Genomic DNA, 15,922 nt, shown 5'->3' with positions numbered 1-15,922 from the left:
TGTGTCCCCAGTTCCCAGGATGAGTGCTTGGTACATAGTAGGCACTTAATAAGTGATTGTCGTTTTTGCTGAACAATGCTGCCCTCCTGCTTGAATTTACAAGTGTCTCAGTCGTGTGTGGATAGGAATAAGGAATAACTTTATGGACTGCACACAGTGATTTTAATTACACTCTCCCCACTGTCTTCTCCTCCTCTCTTTCTTCTCTTCCTATATTATTCCCTCTCGAAAATTAAGCTGTGAGAGAAAAATTCAGCCTGCCAAACGCCCACAGAGCACATATTTTAATCTGGTTCCTCAGTCTTCCAGGAAAGCAGATGCAAGATCTAACGACATTCTTCCTGCTGGCTGGAACTAAGTCCTGTTTCATGCAATTAAAAAGGAGGGGTTTTTTTTTGGGGGGGGGGAGAAGGGGAGGGGACTAAGGAAGAGGAAAAATTGCACGTGGGTGATGCTATTCTCAACCAAGAATCAACTCCAGCTTCAGCTGTTTCTGGATTCCTTTCCTGAGGATCAGTCAGGTAACATTAATTCACAGTGAGAAGAGACCATCAAGCATGAGCCTTCCATCCATACAAAGAATAACACTTCAGAGAGACTGGAGAGTTGAGATAGTCTGTGGAGGAGGGTGGAGTCTGAGGCCCTGGGCTCATGAATCTTTCTCCCAAAGACATAAGCAGCATAATATAAGCCAGATCTAGGAGTTAGAGTTTGACACAGAGGCCAACACTGTCACATTCAGAGCTAGAGGTCCCTCAACTCTGAACTTTTAGATGCTATAGCACTGAAGATTATTTGATAGGTTCAGACAGTGCATTTATTGATCATTTAGTACGTGCTAAGCACTATAAGTGCAGGAGATATTAAAACAAGCAAAAAGAAAGACAGCCTCCTGACATTCCAATGAGGGCAGATAGTACATAAAAGAGCACTAGACAGAGGTGGGGAAGTGGAAAGGGTATCCATGCAGGCAGGGTCCCAGAATCCTTTGAGTCAAAAAATCACCACCAGAGGAAGATGAAGTGTTACTGGTTTGGGCCCATTCCCAAAATGGAAGCCAAGAAAGGAACTCACCAGTGGGAGAAAAGGGTTCTTATGGCAGAGGGATATTCTTCAGCCCCAGAAAATGAATGGGAATTCCAGGGAAAGAAGGCAGATCAGTAATGGTTGAAGTCCATAAAAGCAGAAACACAGCCAGAGGAGAATGAAGCACAGCCTGCCTAGACCCATCCCCCAAATGGGAGTCCAGAAAAGAACTCACCAATGGAAGGAGAGATATCAGCAAAGACTTGCAATCTGGAACAAAGAATATGTATGTACTGCTGGGTAGGGAGGAGCAGGGGCAGGGAAGGTTGAGGAGACCAGCTTGGCTAGAATAGAAGGTGTGAACCTCAGAGGAATAAGCAATAAAGATTCATAGGTGGGGCAGGAAGTAACAGATTGTGCAGGGCTTCATTAAATTGTAGGATACAACCTATAAAGAAATCACAATGTAGTTCCAGCCCACATAATTCCAGTTATCTGTTCCCGGAAGAAGTAGAAAGCCATCATTGCAACAGTCCAGTCTCTCACACTGTCCCTAGGGCAAGAGCCCTAAGGAGGGTATCGCGATGAGAGGGACTTGTACCCTCCGCCAGGCCAGGTGGGTTCTAACAGCAGGCAGATGATGCCCTCAGCACTTGCTCTCTCTCTCTCTCTCTCTCTCTCTCTCTCTCTCTCTCTCTCTCTCTCTCTCTCTCTCTCTCTCTCTCTCTCTCTCTCTCTCTCTCTCTCTCTCTCTCTCTCTCTCTCTCTCTCTCTCTCTCTCTCTCTCTCTCTCTCTCTCTCTCTCTCTTCCCTCACACTTCCAGGCTGATCCCTTCCCAAACACTCTTGCCAACTTCTGGCCGACTTGCCACACAGGAAATTCAAGGATTAGCCTCTGGCCTTTCCCACAATGGGATGTTTTTTGTTTCAGGGAGACTGGAGACAACAGAGACCTTTGGGGTCATCTAATGCTTTTTGGTTGTTTTAAGCAGTTTCTTTAGTGTCTTCGGGAGAAATTTGTAGAGGGCTGTACTAAAACTATTCCAGCAGGCTTTTTAGCTTGGCAATCACTAATTTCTTTCCTGAGCGCTTACCATCGCTGGGGTATACCTAGCAGCAGAAGACAAGACTTCTCAAGGAGCTGACGATCTAAGTGGGGAGAGGAAGCACCATAGTGTGGTAGAAATAGCTCTGGGCCCTGCCTACCCAGATCTTCATTCAAAAGCCAGCCCTGATACTTCCTAGATGTGAAACAAAGTAACACAATTTCTCTGAGCCTCAGTTTCTATGTAAGTAAAATGAGGCTGAAAATACATATTCATCCTATCTGTGCCCCCGAGGATTTTTGTGAAGGAAGTCTTTATAAACCTAAAGTGCTATAGAAATGAGAATTATTCTTACTATTACATATGTATATTAAAAGATAACTAAGTTCCAGGAAGTAAGAATATTATTTGTGCCAGGTGCACATGAGAAAGTAAGTTCTAAAGGAGCTATGGGAGAGAGCGTTGGGAGCTCAGAGTGTCAGCCAGAGGAGCCTTCGTGGGGGAAGTGGCATGGGAGTTAGGTTTTGAAGGAGATAATATGCAAACAGACAGGACATTCTGAGGAAGAATGACAAAAAAACAAAACAAAACAGGCAAGTTTGGGGGACAAAGTGTAGCTGGATAGGGCTATATTTGGAGGACCAGCTCTGATAGTCTCTTAACCCCTATGGACCTCATTTTCTTCATCTGTAAAATGGGATGGGTAACAGTATATCCATTACATTGCCTACCTCAAAGGGTCACGGAAAGGAAACAAGGCTTATCTAAATGTTTAGAGTCAGGGTGGAGGAGCAGGAAGGAGCCTGGCCTACGTCTCAGTGTGGCAATTTCCTCCACTAATGTTAGTCTGCAATTCCTCTGTAACATGTAATTTTTAAGAATTGCCTAGTTTTGCTTTTTGGAGGGGTAATTGGGGTTAAGTGACTTGCCCAAGGTCACACAGCTAGTAAGTGTTAAGTGTCAGAGGCCGAATTTGAACTCAGGTCCTTGTGACTCCAGGACTGGTGCTCTATTCACTGCACCACCTAGCTGCCCAGAGATTAATTTAACCTTAAAATTTCATTAAGCATCTACTATTTGCCAGGCAATGTGCTAGGAGCTGGGGATACAAAAACATAAATTATATCATCCCTGCCCTCATGAAGCTTGCCTTCTATTGAAGTCCATGACAGATGGTCTCTTTCTCCCTCCCCTCTCTCATCTTTATGTGTCATTCTGTAGCATATCAGGTTCTAAATTCATATATCATATCAGGTTCACATATTCATATGTCAAAGGCAGGACTTGATATGAACCAAGTCTTCCTGACTCCCAAGGCAGCCCCCATTTCTATCACATCAGGGCTACTTCTTGAGTGTGAACAATCTTTATTAACTGTTGTAATTATTTGAGTACTTTAAAGTTCGGCATTTCTTAATTGTCTTTCCAGAATCTGAGCACTAAGTAGCCTGGGTTTCCGTTGGATGTTCTTTGAATTTTTATGAATGTTTTCAGTGGAAGTTTTCAGCTGCTTTTTGCTGTTGGCAGTGCATTTTTTTTTATCATGTTTAGGGTTGAAGGGGTTGGAACTAATTTGGGATTGCACAGGAAGTGGTTGTTGTTGCTGTCTGGCCTTCATTCTTGAAAAGGACCGTGACATCAGGGATGTCATGTGTCTGTTATGCTATGACATGCAAGTGAATTGGATTTAAGTCAGGCAGGGCTGTGCAAAGTCATCAGCCTCACTCCCTCTTCCAGAGTTACTGGGGTCCAGGGGCAAGGCATAGGCCCCAGATGTAGTGGGAGACCTTAAATCGGGAAAACCTTCCTTTGGAAGGTGGCGATTGAGAGACACCTGAAGAAAGAGTGGATTCTCTAAGGCAGAGGTCATGCGTTCTGGGCACAGGGGACAGAGATCACAAAGGAACAAAGATGAGAGATGGAGTATCAAGATTCAGGCACGGAGAAATCAACTCAGCTGCATCCCAGCATGCAGGAAGGGACGTGATGTCCAGGGGGGCTGGGAAGAGAGATTGGAGCCAGGTTGTAAAGGGCTTTCAAAGTTAAACAAAAGAGTTTATGTTTGATTCTAGAGGTAATAGGAAGTCACAGGAATTCACTGAGAATGAGAATAACAGTCGGATCTGTGCTTAAGGAAAGTCATTTTGGCAGCAGCAGGGAAGATGAGAGCAGAAATGGTTTCTCCCTAAATGGGAGGCTCTTTCTTCTCGGTTGCCACACCCCAACTGGAGTCCCAACACCCACTGGGGCCATGAAGACCAAGGAACTAGAAGAGACTTCTTTGTCATCCCAAAGCCCAAGTCCTTCTGCAATGAACCACGTGCATCACTAGAAGTAATCAAGGGAGCTCTTCTCACCTTCAGGCAGACTACGGGGAAGACTCCTCCTACCCCAGCAGCCTTCCCCATGAATACTCCATGGGTTGTGCTCTAGCCAGAGACCAGTGGGGCTCAACTGGCTACTCCTATTAGACAAGGTTAGGTGTCAATTCTCATGGAATTCTATATCAGACTCAAAGGTCTAGAAGTAGAAGAGCTCTGAGAGGAGACATCAAAACTAGAAACTAGGTGCCATATTAGGTAAAACACTAGACCTAAAGTCAGAAAGACTTGAGTTCAAATCCTGTCTCAGACACTAGCTCCATGACCCTGGGCAAGCCACTTAGCCTCAGTTTCCTTCTCTGCAAAATGGGGATAATAATAGCACCTACTTCCCTAGGCTGTTACTCGAATCAAATGAGATAATATTTGTAAAGTGCTTCACAAACCTTAAAGCACTACATGAAGGCTAATTACTATTATTATAACCCCCTTCATTCTACAGATAAAGCATTAACCCTAAAGCTGAGGAACTGAGGTCCAGAAATGTTAGGGGACTCTGATTTGAACTCTGTCAAATCCAACCTCTTTCCCCAAACCCCTCACATGGTGAGGAATCTCAGCAGCCATGAATCCACTGTGTCCACTGAGAATATAATCATAGAAAATTTAATTCTAATCTTAGAGGAACAAGCCCATTGTGAATTAACATGGTCTCATAGAAATGGAGCTGGATTACATGCCAGTGTAGAGTCAGAGGCCCTGGGTTCTAGTGGCTTCTTCTCAACGGCAGATCTTTCTGGTTCTTGGCATTATGGTCTCGTCATCTGTAAAATGGGAATAATAGTGGTTATTCCCTGTTTCACATGAATCGTTACTCAGTCAACCTTAAAGCATCACATAAATGTGAGCTATTATTCTTAGTTGCAGATTAAATAAATGCTAAGTGTAAAGTACAGCTATGAGCAGAGGGTTTATTTGGAGGAGTTACGGAGATGTTCTCAATCTGCCTCCTGAAGACAGAATAGCAAGGCCATGGGTTAGGTGTGAGATGTGTGAGATGACTAAGGAGCACAGCCCTCTGAGTAACACCTTGATGCTTCCAGGTCATACATGGAAGGCTTAAACTTTTTCTTCTTTGGACCCCTTTTTGTGTTTTGGAAGCTTTCTGGTCATTGCAAGCACAGTGCAAAGTGCACATGCTTTGTGTTCAGAACCAAGGCTGCAGTGAAGAAGTGTGATTCAATATGGCCAGCTCTGCCAGGAACACCTCTGATTCATTTTGCATTTGACTTTTAATTAATTTCTGGTCGTTGCATGTTCAGAAACCTTTTACTGTTGCCAAATTTTTCATGACCCCATATGGGACTGAGACCCACAGTTTGAGAAATGCTGAGAGACTCTCCTAAATACAATGATGATAGCTGTCTGCTGTTATTTGAAAGGAAATGAAGGATTGGGCATTTTCTTCTTGGTGTCAGAGGACAGAATCAAGAGATGGAGTGCATAAAGCTAGTTTAGCTTTGATGTCAAGAAAACCCTTTTAACAATTAGAGCTGCATCCCAAAATGGAATGGGTTCAGGGTAATGTCTGGTAAATGTTTAGCAATCAACCTGGGGGCTGAGGGGAGAATGTTGAGAGGGGACACCCTTTTAAGTTTAATGGGCATTATTGACATTTTCTCCATCACTTTCTTAAGTCTAGACAATTCACAAAGCAATAAGTCAAGCCCTGATTTTGTAGTTTGCTGATTTCTAAAATAGAAAAGCTCCCACTAAAATTGAACACTTGGCTCCTGGGTACTCTGAAAGGGCCCAGCAGTTCTCCCACCATATCTACCACCCTGGAGGCCTTTAAGCAGAAACTGGATGGCCACCTGTTGGGCATGTTGTAATGGAGATTCCCATAGGGGCACATAGTGGACTAGAGGTGCTTTCCAACCCTGAAATTCTATAATTCCATTATTTGTCAGTGTCTTTGTGCTTCCTATGGGGTGCTTGTCCATCATTCAATAAACATTTATTGAGCATCTGCCACATATATGTATGTATGTGTATATGTGCATGTATATGTGTATGTATACACACATATGTATGTGCACACATACATATGTATGTGTGTATGTATACAAACATATACATATGTCTCCTAATATATACTATATTTATATAATAAACATTTATTGAGTACCTACCATATACAGAGAGGGAACCTAACACATACTATATTTATGTAATAAACATTCATTGAGTACCTACTATATGCCTATAGAAGGCATTATGGGAGAAACAACCATAACAGTCTCTTCCCTCTGGGAGTTTATGGAGGCAGTCAGGTCCATCAATGCAACAATCAAGCAAGCAAGTATTTATTAAGCACCTACTATGTACCAGGCATTGACTTTGCAGACTGGTTAAGTGACTTGTCAAGGTCACACTGTTAAGTATCACAGTCAGATTTTGAGCTGAGGTCCTCTGCCTACAAAGTCAGCTCTTTACCTTGTGCTATGCTGCCTTTCTCCCCTTCCCCTCTGAGTTATTGTGATTCTGGTGATTTAGGTGGAGGCCCAGTGACAGATATTTTTGCAGGGCAAGAAAGGAATGCTTCAGTTCTTCTCTTTCCTCACATCTCCCTGCGGAGGAGCACAGCTTATACGGCCTTGGCCTGGGGCTCTCACCTGAATCCTCCAGCAGGTCTGTGCCAGGTGCAGCTGTTTGCATTTGCACCTGCTTGCTTCCACCTCTGCTTCCCCAACAGCTGGTAACAGGCAAGATAGACTTTGGGGCATTCTCCTCATCTATTCCTCCCACACTGCTGGGTTTGGCCTGGTATGTACAAAGGAGGGGAGTGCTGATGGAAACTGGTGGAACAGCTGTCTAGAGGAATTACAGCATTCTTCAGCATTTGGAGCCTTAAGCTTCTTCTCAGGAACTTTCTGGCCTGGGGTTTCTGGAATTAGCAGTCCCTAGAGATCTAAACCTCTTGGATCACTAAGGGTACAGGGATGGGAAAGGGTCTCGAGCATTTGGCTCCCCCTCCTACAATCCTTCTTATCAAGTAACACTCCATTTGTGCTAGGTGGGAGTCCATTAATGGCACCCCCTATGAATAAAGAAACCATATCTTACCTTATTGCTGTTTTATCTCTATTGACTTGTGACCCCCAAAGCCAAGGGAGATCCTCTCTCTCCAAAGTGAAAGCTCTAGGCCCACCTAGTCTACAATGTGATCTTAATAAGGCCAGCCAACAGAGAAATTCCTAGATCATCGGAAGCTGGATGACAATAGATCCCTGTCCGAGTAGCACTCAACTGCTATTTTGGGGCCCTCTTGTCTTAGAGTGAAGGTAACTAGTAACTGTTTTTCTTTTGACCAGAAACCCTGAGGGTCTTCCCTCTCCAGTTTGATTTTATTTTTTTAATTAAAGGGGCCATCCCTTGACTCACTTCTTAGAGAGGCCTATTCACTGAATGGGTATTACCTTACTCTAAGTGAGTATGTGAAAAGGTCTTAGCCTAAAAGAGCCAGGGTCTCCCATGGCATCCTGGGTCATCTCCAGTTGTCCTGATCAATATCTGGTCACTGGACCAGATGGCTCTGGAGGAGAAAGTGAAGCCGGTGATCTAGCACAGCCCTCCCTCACTCAAATCAAAGTCAACTACAGGTCACATCATTGTCTCCCTGATGCCATGGTCCTCTTCAAGGAAGGAGAACAAACACAATTTCGAGAGGACAGCCTGAGGTTCAGAGCAGAGGAAGTGATTTGCCCAAGATCACACATATCATCACTATGAAATAATTATCCATTATTCAATGTTAATAAATAAATAATAAATATACTCCTTAACTAGATTATAAATTTACTCAGAGAAAGGACTGTCTTTGCAAGGAGACAGAGGGAAGGTAAATAGGAATGCTTCTGTATGATGTGTACATGGTCCACATTCTATACACGTCCATCACTGCCTATATTTCAGCATTTCTGATAGCATTAGGCAGTAGACACAGAGTTGGTGCTTAATCCCTCTATTTATCATACGATTTAGAGCTAGAAAGGACCTGAGAGATCATCTAGTTCAATCCTTTCATTTTATAGAAGAGGAAACCAAGGGCCAGTGATATTAAATAATTCACCTAATGTCATATAGGTAGTAAGCAGTAGAACCACAATTGTATGACCCCAAACCTGTCCATTACACTCTGTTGTGGTTGTTTGGTTGTTTGAGTTGTGTCCGACTCTTTGTGACCCCATTTGGGTTTTTCTTGACAAAGATACTGGAGTGGTTTGCCAATTTCTTCTCCAGATTGTTTTACAAATGAGGAAACTGAGGCAAACAGGGTTCAATGACTTGCCCAGGGTCACACAGCTAGTAAGTATCTAAGGATATATTTAAACTAATGAAGATGAGTCTTCCTGATTTCAAGGCCAGTGTTCTATCTACTGCACTACCTAGCTGCCCCATTATACTCTATTTATTGAGTTCAGTTTCTTGTTTTTTCTTCTTCAAAGACATTTTAATATCCACATGTTCTTGGAAAACAATACATACTGAAACATGTTCTCATTGGAATTCTATAAGGTAGGGAAAATATTATTAGTTATTGGCAGAGAGAGGACTGGTAAAATAGTAACAAATTTGAAATGTACCCCTTTTAATACTGCTTTCAGGTAGCAACCACAAATTTTATAAGCTAATAGTGTGATAGTAGGTATTTCTCCATGTAACTCTTATAGTTCAGCAAACATGATTTGACTCATATTGTAACTGTTTACATAAAAAGAAAGGACCTTCTTATAAGTCATTCTACATAAAAATCTTTCTTTTAAAAATCCTTATAATTATACCTATTGAATTTAATTTCATTGCACGTGGGCATACATACACACACACACACACACAATCTCCATCTAAGGAAGGGAAACATTGAGCAGGCTGATACAAAGGTTCTAGGGTGAGGGCCCCAATGTCTTTAAAGAAGTGTGTAAAAGGCAGTGCTGTGACTAACATGGAATTTTATCCCAGCAGTGGAAAATAAACCTTGATATTTTTCTTCCTCCTCCTATCAGCTTATTTCATATATAGTGCATATATACTCAGGGAGAGGAGGTGGATGCTTGCCAGGTACAATACAAAACCCTGACATAGCTTGCATCTCATCCCCAGGGAGCCACAAGAGCCCCAACCCAATCGGTTACTCTATTGTTCTTTAGAGTTTCATGGCATGGCTTGTCTCTGAGTCACTCTCTTATTCCTATTCCTTATTTTTCACATTTAGTGGAAATGGACTAAGAATAAGGATTTATGAAAACAGTTTTTTACATGAATAAAATTCACATAAAAATATACTTCTTCCCATCCATTTTCTCTTCCCCCAAACAAAGATTTCTTTTTGTACCATGTTAGTGTTTATTTTAAAAGCCTGCTAGCTAACTTCATGTGAGCCACAAATCCAATGAGAAACCTCAGGATTCTGCTGAGTGATCAAGATGCATTTTGTATCCAAACAAATCTGTTCTACCTGCTTGAGGTCAGACAGAAAAACCTCTGTTGGGATTATTCTTCCAACTGATATGTTCTCCCAAAAGATGATGTGTTGGAGCATAAATGGAGAAAAGATTTGCCTTTTCCAGCCCCAAGGATTTGGGATTTCTTCAATTTTCTTTCAAACCTATGTTCACGTATTCAGTCTTTCTAGTCTATTTCCTCTGTGATCTTCAGTTCGAGTTTGGTTGACTTTAATAATTCATTTGTAATTGTACAAACTGTTATTAGGGGGCTACTACCTGCCAGGCACCGTGCTAGACTCTGGGGAAACAAAAGGAAAAAAAAGAGGAAACAGTCTCTCATCTCAAGATGCTGACATTCTACTAACTACCTGTGAGTCCTTAAGGAAGTAGCTTTTACTCCCTGGGTCTTACGGATGAGGTAAGAAAGGCGAAAGAATTGGACTCAATGATGTATGAAGTCCTTTCAGCTCTTAACATTCTGTGCCTATGTTCCTGGAGAAGTGGGGAGGATGGAAAGGGGAAGAAACTTAGGGAGGTATCAAGAACATATCAGGACTGATTCTTATTCTTGTGTCTTTGCTCATAAAATGTGTCCTGCCTGGAAAGCTCTCCCCTACCACATCTCCAGTTTTCCCCACCCTCCCCAGCTTTCAAGGATCACCTCTTCTTCAGCCCCCACTGAGTCTCCATTTCTGACTCTCAGAGTCCTCCTTATACTTTGGTTTTGGGGGGTTTTTTTGGTGAAAATTTTCCATTTTTTAATGAAAAACAGACTTCTAGCAATGTATAATTTACATTCAGGTAACAAGAGAGGTAACAGCAGCTTGTGGGACAGGAGCTGGGTAAAGAAAGTTTAACACAAATAAACCTTTTTTGTTAAATAAAAGTTGCACTTATATGGCATACAGAAAGATCTCCAACTTCCAAATGAAGTATAAAACTAGGGAAATAGTCTCTAACTGCTCTTCAAAGCAACTGGTTATTTCTTAAGATAAGATCAGTAACGTTCATGGGCATTTCATTAATCTGAGTTGTGTAGTACTGTTCAATGTCTCTGACAATACAGATGTCATCATTCTTACAAAATTAATTAAAACACCCTTTCAGACATTTCGAACTGATCTCCCAAATCTCTGTGTGTGTAATTCTATGTTGTTGGGCAAGTCATAGTTAATGATAAAAGAGACATCTAATTCTCTGGCCCAGACATCTGTAGAAATAAGTACTCGGCTCGCACCAGATCTAAATTCTTTCATAATGGACTCTCTCTCTTTTGGGAGCAGTCTCCATGAATTGATGAAACAGTGAGGCTGGCTTCTCCCACGTTCTCGGTCAGCCAGTCTACCACTTTCTTCTTGGCATTACAGAAGATGACCAAATGCACCACCCGATGCCCCACACCGTAGAACAGGACCTGCATTGTTCCACGATGGATTATACGTACTGTCATATCAAAGGAGGTGATATATGTAAAGGGCTTAGCAAGCCTTAAAGCATTGGGTAAATGCTGATGATTACAACTATGCTACCATTCTCCAGCGGTTTTGTGCAGCTTGGCTCCTGCCAGGGTAGCTAGGGAGACTTGTGGGCATCATTTCTCCTACTTCCCTTGTGTTCTCTGTGCATGACCAGTAGGAGATGGGCAGCCAACATGGATTGAGCCCGCCATGGTTTTGACATCCAGATAGTGTCACTTCAATGGTTTGGAGACTTCTCCTGACTCTGAAACCACCTACCTGTATGACGGTGACCTCATCTGTAAAATGGGAATGATAGCACTTATACTCTCTACTTGTTTTGTTTTTCAGTTGTGTTCAACTCTTTGTGATTCCATTTGGGGTTTGGGGTTTTGTTTTTGGTAATTTTTGCTCTTTTGGAGGGGGGAGGGCAGGGCAATTGGGGTTAAGTGACTTGCCCAAGGTCACGCAGCTAGTACATGTCAAGTATCTGAGGCCGAATTTGAACTCAGGTCCTCCTGACTCCAGGGCCAGTGCTCTATTCACTGTGCCACCTAGCTGCCACCTCAAGACCCACTTTTTAAAATACTGGCTCTTTGACATTGAGTAAATCACTTAATCTTTTAGAGCCCCCAGGCAACTTTCTAAGGCAGGCTATAAAGTGAGGAGAAGGTACCATTCTATACTAGCTGATGGGATGTTTTTAGTCTGAAGTTACTTATAGAAATGAAATTCCAGGATATACATACATATATATATATACATACACACATATATGTATGTGCATATACACATGTATATACACATCTATCTGTGTATATGTTTCTGTATGTGTACACACATGTATATGCCTGCATGTGTGTTTGCTCATGTGTGTATGTGCATGTGTATGTGCGTGTATAGCATATATGCCACTGTGTGTGTGTGTGCCAAGCTTTGTGCTGGGCTCTGGGACAGAGTCCCTGGGACAACTTGTACAGTCCAATCCATAAGCATTGATTAAGTACGAGCACGTGTCAGGCTTCATAAGCACTGAGCAAACAAAGAAAGACAAGAAACAATCTCTGATCTCCAGGAGCTCCCAGTCTAATGAGGGAGATGACATGCAAATAACTCTTTTGACTATTATAAATATTCAAACTAAAAATAAAGGACATATGACAAAAGTGCTGTCTGTATCCAGAGGAAGAGCTGATAAGTAGAAGTATGTTTAGAATCATTTCATACATATGCATATATATATATATGTCTAATGGTGTCCGTCTCTAGGAAGAGGCGAGGGGAGGGAAGGAAAAAGGGGGGGAAAATAGAAATTTGCATGATAACTTTGTTGTATATTTGGAGAGAATAGCAAGTTGCTGCATGGTAGATTTGTTTCACGCATAATCATCTTTTTTATTGTACTGTGTTATGAAAATGCTTGTTTTGTTCTGTGAGTTGAAAATAAAATACATTTGTAACACGAAAAAATCCCAAACCCCCAGAGATAGGTGGGATAAAATGGGGATAGCCTCAAAGGGGAGGCATTTAGCATATTCAAGTTGAACTCCTTTACCATATAATAAAATAGACCAGAATGCTGAGTGATCGGTGCCTTGAGGCTGTTTAACAACACAGGACCAGACTGGACATCTGGATCTCAGTCTCTTGACTCCTAGCCCTCCTTCTCCCACCTGACCTGAGGGATTGGAGGCTGTAGCCAAGAGTTTGGATGGGGAGACGTAAACACAGGCTGAGCTTCCAATAGCTCTTATTATATCGTCACATAAAACAGTGACTCATTTAATACCATTGTGAACAGCTTATTCATCAGAGTTAAAATTACAGACACAATGTTTGATATTAAAAAATAAGAGGGGCATGTATTTGGCTCACAGGGAATGGCAAAATATGGTTGCTCTATAGATGGAATTATTTAGATTGTGTGAATGGATGTTTAGAAATTCTGGTTGCTAGCACTGCTGGGCAACAGATATGAACAGCTTCCCCTAAAAATAGGGGGAACCACAAATCTATTTCGTACAATACTAAAATATTCTCATGCCTCAAGGGTAAGAAACACAACTTATAGATAACAGAAACTAAAGTTTTCCCTCAAGAAAAGATTTTCGTGGTTCTAATGTTTCATATTTGAGGCCAACCTGATACCTTCAGCCGCACTCATCAAGTTTATAAGTCATGACAACCCCATACATAATCAACTTCTGTTTCTTTTGTACTTCTCCTAACAATAGTACTAAGAGGTAGTTAGGGAAGAATTATAATATCCATTTTATAGATGAAGCTCAAAGCTCTATGGAACCGGAAAGGGCAGTTGCTCTGGAGGGGGAAGATCTAGGTTCAGATCTGCTATGTACCAAAGTATCAAGGTACCCTGAGTGAGGGACAGGAGACCACTTGGCAGGCCATTGAAACTACTTCCTCAACCACTCTCCCTCAGACCCCAATGTTGACAGATCAGAACCTCAAACTCAAAGGCCTTGGGGATTTCAGAGCCCCCCAGATCATAGGCCCTGACTCTAGCCCAGTCCCTATAGCCATCACCCAGGGAAGCAATTCTAATGGAGAAGAGGTCAGTCACCCTCACCAACTGCTGACCTGCTGTCACCTACATGGCAAGCAAGTCACCCTGCCTGAGGCTACAAGGTACCATGAAGGAGGGACAGGAGGCAGCTTGTGCCAAGAGAGTCAAACCACTGCCACCACCTCGATTAGCACCTCCCCTCAGACTCAACTAAAGATGACCAAGTGAACTGAGTCTGAGAGCACTGGGAAGAGCAATGCCCTCCAGACTACCAGTCCTACTTCCAGTCCAGGCCTAATAGCTGTTACTGAGAGGGAAAATCACTGTGGAGAAGTGGCTCACCTCCATTGACACCACCACCACCACGTGCTACCAATGGGCAGGTAATCCCAAGAGCCCCGGGAGTGGTGGTGTGCCCCAGGTCACTGACCTGACTCCAGGCTGGTCCACCAGAGCCTGGGAGACTGCTTCTGCAAGTGCGGCCACTACTGAACATCCAGAATCCTTGGCACTGTCAAACAGCTCAAGATCAGAAACTGATAGGATCTTTTTTAAGTGGCATTTGCCACTATATCCAAAGAACTATGGAACCTTTCCCTCCAAGGCCGCTGAAACCTTCTCTCTGCTTTAGAATGTGAACAGCCTGAGAGCAGGCATGATCTTACTTTCCTATTTATGTCCCCAACACTCAGTGCAAAGCTTTGCACAAAGGAAGTACTTAATAAATGATTTCATTTCTTCACTCATACTACTTGCATGATCTTGGACAGGTCATTTGACTTCCATAGGTCTTAGTTTCCTAAGGGCCAGAACGGCTGACTTGCTTAGCTGTTAGATGAGAAATTTACAGGTGGAGGTGGAGAAGAGTCACACAGAGCGAAGGTATGAGCAAAGTGCGGCCTGTGCTACTGGGAGAAGTCCCCACTTGAATGACGTCATAGACGCATTACAGTAATGAAGAAGGGCTGCCTGCGCTTGACCTCTGAGCACTGTTGGTTCTCAAGGAAATGCCCATTGGAGCATTTTCATCTGGGCTTTAAAAGTTCTGATGAAGGTAAATGAAAAGAACACCAAAGCAAAGCCAAATGCTGAGTGATTGTAATGGCCAATTGTGGTTTCCTCCAAGGAAGGAAGATGTGCCTCCCTTCTTTCCAAAGAAAGGTGAGGGACTCTGAGTACAGAATTTTGCATTTTTGGCACAGTCCCTAGGTCAGCTTTTGGTCTTCTAGCATTTATATAGTGCCTTCTATGTGCTAAACACTTTTTATAAACATAATTCTTTGTTTCAAGGGAGGGTTCATCGGTGGTTTCTTTCTATTTCCATTGACAACAATGGTGGCTTATATTCAGAAATAACTGATGTAGAAACTTTAAAAAAAGAAAATTTTGGCTAAAGGAGACAGAAAATATTCACATGGAACAAACATAGTCTAACCAGTAGCTCCCAATTACCAACTGAGCAATGGCCAGAACTGAAGTAATGGTGGGCCTCAGACTGGAAAAGTAATGTCCTTTTTCCAATAATAAGTTCAACAGACTGAATGCCTTTGATGTGCAAGGTCCTGTGTTCAGTTCTGGGATTGCAAAGACAAGGAGGACCTAGTCCCTGTCTTGGAGGAGTTTCCAGTCTGGTGATAGATATGAGATATAGAACTTCAGTGCATAGGAGATGTATGAAAGATTCTGGAAGGGAGAGATCATATCCTGGGGAAGGCAAAGGGGAAGCAGGAGCCAAGGGAGGCTTCATGGAGAAAGTAACCACTAATCTGTGATCTCATTCACATAAGAACTGCTCTCAACAGTGCAGACTACACCTTGTTCATGCCTTCTCATTCTGTGTCACTCTTTTCATGTACACCAGTAAATCCTTCATGAGAGATCTACCCAGATGGTTGAGGATCTTTCTCTGGGCTGCTTAATATTACTTACCAGTAGGAGTCAAGATGGCAGAATAGAAGCAGGACCTCCCCACGGCTCCGGCTTCCACCTTCCCGAATCCATGTAAAAAGGGAACTCTAAACACACTTTGGAGCTTCAGAAC

The 15,922-nt window shown here is 42.6% G+C and overlaps 1 long non-coding RNA gene across 1 annotated transcript in view; it reads right to left on the bottom strand.

Annotated features, from left to right (window-relative positions):
- LOC138172648 (uncharacterized) overlaps positions 1 to 1,251 on the bottom strand; it is a 30,283-nt gene extending 29,032 nt beyond the window's left edge. Inside the window, exon 1 of the long non-coding RNA XR_011171201.1 lies at positions 1,075 to 1,251. This is a non-coding gene — a long non-coding RNA (uncharacterized lncRNA). The remainder of the gene's footprint in view (positions 1 to 1,074) is intronic.
- Between the last annotated feature and the right edge of the window lie 14,671 nt (positions 1,252 to 15,922).

This window comes from Petaurus breviceps, unplaced genomic scaffold (assembly GCF_028583685.1).
Source record: "Petaurus breviceps papuanus isolate PSGF00001 unplaced genomic scaffold, PetGlider_PUasm1.0 551, whole genome shotgun sequence".
Taxonomy (NCBI): domain Eukaryota; kingdom Metazoa; phylum Chordata; class Mammalia; order Diprotodontia; family Petauridae; genus Petaurus; species Petaurus breviceps.
The sequence above is the reverse complement of the archived record's forward strand: the minus strand, read 5'-3'. Positions and strand labels throughout refer to the sequence as shown.